At 44.6% G+C, this 6,485-nt stretch overlaps 1 protein-coding gene and 1 long non-coding RNA gene across 2 annotated transcripts in view; both read right to left on the bottom strand.

The window, feature by feature from the left end:
* plxna3 (plexin A3) overlaps positions 1 to 6,485 on the bottom strand; it is a 137,651-nt gene that overhangs the window by 92,205 nt on the left and 38,961 nt on the right. The window lies entirely within an intron of this gene.
* LOC123974836 lies at positions 1,679 to 3,540 on the bottom strand. The gene is made up of 2 exons (XR_006825938.1): positions 3,390 to 3,540; positions 1,679 to 2,202 (listed from the first exon to the last, which is right to left on the bottom strand). It is a non-coding gene; the product is annotated as an uncharacterized LOC123974836 (long non-coding RNA).

Genomic DNA, 6,485 nt, shown 5'->3' with positions numbered 1-6,485 from the left:
GGGGGGGGGGGGGGGGGGGAGAGAGAGAGAGAGACCGACCCCTCCTAGTCTGCTGCACTGCTTCACAAACACCAGGTGGACGAAACTAGATGATCGCTCAAAGCAGCAATACTTGTTTGGAGGAACAGACAAAAACAACACAAAGCAGATTGTTTTCTATCCCAAACAGAGATTATGAAACAACTCAGTGACCCTGCAACTGAAACAGGGAGACGCAAAAAGTATTGGTTATCTAAAGAATATCGCGGTTTGCTGTTCAGAACTGAAATTTAGCAGCTTAGAAATATCAAAAATACAGTCGATTGTAACTTTAAAGGACGCTGAGGCCTTTTCCTCGCCATGATCACCTCATCACGCCTGATTCTATTCATCTATTGCTCCAGACTGTGCAGAACTCAGCTGCCGGGCTTTGTACCAGAACTAAGAAATAAGACCACATCCTACCTGTGGCAGCTTCATCACACGGGCCCCCAGTAAACAGACTTTAAATGTTCTTGATCATGTTGAAAGCGCTTCATGGCCTCTGGCCCCGTCATGTCTCTGACCTTTTAGTCCCGTACGCACCAGCGCGGCCCTTCAGATCCTCGGCCAGAGGTCTGTTCCAGAGTCTCCACTGAAAACTAAAGGGGACAGTTAGCAGTCGGGCCCCGGGGCCCTGAACAGCCTGCCTGAGGAAATCAGGTTGACTGAGTTAGTGAACTCTTTTAAGCCCCTTCTAATAAAATACGTTTAGAGAAGAGCCTTTCCTGATTTAAACAGATTTTATTCTATTTTTTATATATTTTGTCTCTCCTTTTATTATTGTTTAGATCCGTTTCATTGTCTCTGCACTTGTTAAAGCACTTTGTAACTTGAAAAGTTGAAAAGTGCTCTATAAATAAGGATTATTATAAAGATGCATGGACTATTTGATAAATATAGAAGCAGAAGAGAGCAATATTTTGAGAAATTCCAGCTATTAATACCAGATTTTAAAGTACTTGAAGTAAATACTAATCCAAGGATTGAGTGACGTTCACTGCATGGCAGGGTCCATCACGTTCATTCTTGTATTTTTTGTTTTCGTAACTTATAACTGCTAAATTAAATGTTAATGACCGCATTATATTCAAAATGTAAACTTTGGGATTTTGCTGCTACTCTTGGGAAACACTATTCAACCCACGAATATTTCCTGTTAGCGTACTTCAGCAGTTAGCATGTAGCATATCCCATATCAGCCATCCATGGTCAACCGCTTATCCTGCGTACAGGATTGCGGGGAGCTGGAGCCAATCCCAGCTGACATCGGGCAAAAGGCAGAGCACACCCAGGGCCACACATAGACAAACAACCACTCACACCTAAGGACAATTTAGAGACACCAATCAACCTAGCCTGCATGTTTTTGGACGGTGGGAGGAAGCCGGAGCACCTGGAGAGAATCCGGGGTTTGAACCTTCGCTTCTTGTTGTGAGGCGACAGTGCTAACCACTGCACCACCGTGCCGCCCATATCCCATATCAGCCCAGGTTTAATTCCTGTTAGCCTTCTCTAGCATCAGGACCAGCCCACAAATTATTATGAGCCTCAGTGAGCAGTTAGCATAACTTGATAAGCCATTAGCATTCACGTGTGACATTTTTGCAGCCAAACCTCTTTAACGTTGCATCTGTGTAAACACGTCAGTTTGTGAACGTTTACATTCAATATTCTGTTTTATTTGTACAAACAAGTCACTGACAACAGCTGCTCTATCGGTCTCTTCTAACATCTTAAAGGTCACAAACTGAGCATGCTCAGACATTATCGCAGTCAGCTGCTGTGCAGAGAAATAAAGATACCTTCCACGTTAGTGTAACAACAGCATGTAGAAAATACACAAAGACTGTCTCAAAGTGCGTGTGCAGCATGTGCGCGCACACACACACATTCAGTTCCAGTTAAATATTAATAATGAATGTAAAGAAACATTGGTCAGCTGTTCGACTGTCACTCAAGTAGTCATCGCACACACACACGCACACATAGCTGTTTGATGTTGGTGTGTTGCAAACATTTTCTTGTTCTGCCTGAGTGACACCTGAAAGCTTCAATAGGAAACTCGTCCTGTTTATCTCTCCGGATCGTTGTGCTTTTGTATTTGCAGCTGTTCAGGTTTCTCTCGACTGAACACCAGCATCAGCAGATCGACAGGGCCTGAACCTTTCCTCTGAGAAGGTGCTGCAACACAAAGCAAACTTCTGAGTTACTGTGGCTTCCTACAAGACTTCATCTGGAAGACTGCAGCAGAGGCAGCTTCAGGAAAATACTCCACTACAAGTCAGAGTATTATCAGCTAAGTGTAGTAAAGGCTTGAAAGTAAAAGTACTCATGTTGCAGTAAAATGTTCCTGTTATCTGCATTTTATATCCTGTTAGGTAGTTTAATCTGCAGCAATGCATCATGGTCTATAAGATCGTCATGTCTGTAGTGTGGCTGTCCTGCGAGAACCTCGCATCTCTAAACAGTCAGAAAAACAGCCTGTTTTCAGCTTTGTGACGATGCATGTTCCAGCTGATCCGAGGGGGCTCAAAGAGTTTATTTAGCAGCAGGAGGAGGAGGAGGAGAAGGAGGAGCAGCAGCTCTTCATCCTGCAGGTTATCACCAACACCTGGAGATACGGGGTTTTCACTGGACAGGAAGGGGAAGGAAATCTGTAATTTGAAAAGTAACTAAAGCTGTCAGACACAGGTAGTGCAGTAAAAAGTACAGTATTGCCTCTGGGGTGGAGCAGAAGTACAAATCTTACTTCGAAGTGCATTAAGTTTTTTCTTCCACCACTGAGCAGAGGTTAAGATCTCCTGACTTTTAGTCTCTATGTGGGTCAAACTCTGAAAACACTGGATCCTACATTTCCCATAATGCCCCTGAAACACACATCACTGACTCACAAAATTTATTAAAACAATGTTTGAGCCCATGAAAAGAACGTCGCTGTTTTAAGTGTTGTTCTTTTACATCAGAATTAACCTGAAATACAGCAGCTTCATGAGGAAATAAGATCATTTCTCGCTGTCTCTCCCCCTCCTTTTACTTCCTCCTCGCCGTCTTTTCTCCCCACTTGTGGTGAAGACTTGCAGGATCTCCTTTGACAGATTGATAGTTAAAATAGTGACAGAGAGACACCTTTCCAACGCATTCACTCCATCATGTTAAGCCAAGCGTCCACTCGGAGAAACAGGAACTGGACCCAGAATGCCGGTGTAACACCTAAATCTCTGACCTATCAGATTCTGTGACTACACCCAAACGACGATGTTTTCCTAACCATAACCAAGTACTTCTGGTGCCTAAACCCGGTCACACCGGTACCGAGGCAGAACTGGTACGGTCCGTAATGTTGATTAAATCCACAGAAAAAGACTTACATGAAGTCGAGGAGGTGAAAGAACCCACAGTCCAAAAGGAAAAAATGCATCCAAGCAATGAAAGTGCACAAAATCCATGGAAAGGCAAAAAGCAGACGGAGACACGTGACAGAGGACAGAGACACAGGTGGAACTCATCAGGGAAACAAGACAGGTGCAACAATCAAACCAAAATGCAAAGACAGGAAGTAAAAGTCAAGATGAGACAGAAGAAACAGAAGGTTTCAAAATAAAACAGGAAGTAAATCGTACAAAAACACCTCAAGGATGAATTTAATAAAATAAAAAACACAAAACATGAAGAACACAGAGACAGGAAGTGATGAATTAACTAACAGGAACATCAGATCAGTACCAGGTAGGTCCCACCACCTGTTTGTGTAGTGAGCTCTGCAGGTGTTGGCAGGTGTGCAGAAGAACTGAATAAACCAGTTCTGTGATTCTATAGTTTCCCTCTCACCGGCGGTGGAACGTCACTAAGAGCGGGAGTACTGTACAGTGTTGATGTACTTGTACTTTAATTATTTAGCTTAGTACTGTACTTTTTACTTTTTATTTTTTTGTCTGACTTTTCTGTAAAAAACCTGAAATGAAATGATCAGAACAGAACGGGTCTCAGTGGCATTTCAGGAGGGAAGAAATGAAGTAAAAAGAATAAGAAGAGGAGGAGGAGGAGGAAGGCTTTTTGTGGACTTATTGATCGTAAGAGGAGACACACTCTGACTCTGTGTGTGTGTGACCTCATTAATAATTCAGAGCAGCCCAGTGCATTCTGGGAGGAGAGAGGGCAGAAACCAAAAATGGGAGGAATCCAGAAACTGAAAGACCAACACACACGAGGATGACGACGATGATGACGATGATGACAATGATGATGATGATGATGATGACGTTCCCTCGTGTGCATGTGTGTGTGTGACGTTTCCAGATAAGCTCTCCGAGAGGACACCAGAGTCTTCAGGACCTTTAGCCTGCAGGGTGGAAGAAGTACTCTTTGTCTTTGGTAAAAGTAGTAATACCCAGTAATACACAGAAAACCTTAAGTTTTTTTCTTAAGTATGACACTTAAGTCTTAATTTCTCCTTAGCTAAGGAATTTCCTTAAGGCTGCTGCACAGAATCCCTTTAAACGTTCCCTTAGTTAAGGGAAAGCATTAAGGTGTTTGCTGCACTTACTGAATTTACAGTAGTAAAATTCTACTGTTACCATGGAGACTGCTTGCTTGTTGTTACAGAGTTGGAAAGAAAAGAAGAAAACCAGATTGGTCAGAGGAGGAAAATATCGTACTGCTGGAGGAATTCCATGAAAGAAAGCAGAGATTAAAAAGTAAATCTGATCTGCAAATAACAGCAAACAGAAAAGAACAAATGTGGGAGGAAATCGCTTCGAAAATTAGGAGATCCAAAAGACAACTTGTGCTGTGGCCAAAAAAAGAGATCACTGATCGTAAAAGGGAACCAGATAAAACTGGTGAGAATAACTTTATTTAGGCTACAGATCTAAACTAGACTGTGTTGCTAGCTAGCGATAAGTTTGACAGCCTTCTCGCTCTGCTCATCATTTAGCATATCCACTGGATTCTAAATTTCTTCTTTTATGGCAGAAAATTTGCTTAATCCCTCCCCAGCAAGATACAATTTCAGCGACAGCCATAAACTCCACCGTGTTGCGGTTAAGATAAAGCCAGAGGTCCCTTAAATTCTTTCCCTTAGTTTGGTTGCTGAGGTCTTTTGTGCAACAGCTTCCTTAAGTAGAAGACCAAGATACTTAAGTGAACATTTTAAGGAATCCTTAAGGAGAAGATATGAGGGTGTTTTGTGCAACCGAATGTATCTCAGACGCCTGAGGGCCGGCTGCTCGCTGCAGGACTGTGGTTTACTGGTCAGGTCCCAGCTCTGTGTTTGAAGGAGCTGCAGTTAGATAAACCGTGTGTGGTCGCACAAACCACACGTCCCCGTGTGGCTCTCTACCAGAGCTGCTTCAGGTTTCAGGGCCACATCCACTTCCTGTTTGTTCCTCGCTCTGCACCAGAGTTAGAACTGGTTTAATATAACCAGCGTACCAACGTTTCCCCGCTCAGATTGTTCTGACCTTCGGAGGACAGGCGAGGTCACGGCAGTACTCTGACACTGTAGTGAGCTAAAGTGAAAACCGGCCGACACTGATTCATCTTTAAACGCTAACAGGCTCTGCAGTGCGGCGACCTCTGAAGCTAAATAAACTCTGCAGGAGTTTCACTTCATCTTGATTTCCTGGCGGCTTTTATCCAGCAGCAGGATGAAGACATGGCGAGCGGAGTAGAAAGGAATCAGACAAACCCCAGAGACGCAGCAGAGGACAGAAAGAAGACGGACAGAGAGGAAAACAGCCTGACAAACGGAGATAAAGTCAACAGAGAGTTTGAGTTACGACTTGTTGGTTTTCCTTCTGTCATAACAGAGAGCGAGCAGCAGAGCAGAGAGCTCCGTGTGAGAGGAATGTGGACCGTAGAGGCCTCTGAGGACGGTCCTGCAGCAGGACCAGCTGAACCACCGCACAGACAGACCTCCGCCGACTCCTCAAAGGACAAACTATTTATTTACCTACACTAGCTACTACTACTACAGCTCCAGACTGGACGTGGTTAGCCTAGCTTAGCATAAAGACTGGAAGCAGGAGGAGACGGAAGCAGGAGGAGACGGAAGCAGGAGGAGACGGAAGCAGGAGGAGACGGAAGCAGTTCAGCTCCGTCCAAATGTCAATCTGCTCACACCGAGCTTCTCTCCAACCCGACGAGACATTCTGAGTCTCAGATACATCATCATGCTCTAAAGACTGATTTATACTTCTGCATCGAACCGACGGCTCAGCCTACCCATAGCCACGTAGCCCCGTACACGTAGACCCTTAGCCCCGTACACATAGCCCCGTACACATAGCCCCGTACACATAGACCCTTAGCCCCCGTACACGTAGACCCTTAGCCCCCGTACACGTAGACCCTTAGCCCCGTACACATAGCCCCGTACACGTAGACCCTTAGCCCCGTACACATAGCCCCGTACACGTAGACCCTTAGCCCCGTACACGTAGCCCCGTACACGTAGACCCTTAGCC

The sequence above is a fragment of the Micropterus dolomieu genome, linkage group LG08 (assembly GCF_021292245.1).
Source record: "Micropterus dolomieu isolate WLL.071019.BEF.003 ecotype Adirondacks linkage group LG08, ASM2129224v1, whole genome shotgun sequence".
In the NCBI taxonomy this organism is placed as follows: Eukaryota; Metazoa; Chordata; class Actinopteri; order Centrarchiformes; family Centrarchidae; genus Micropterus; species Micropterus dolomieu.
This window is presented reverse-complemented; position numbering and strand designations above follow the sequence as displayed.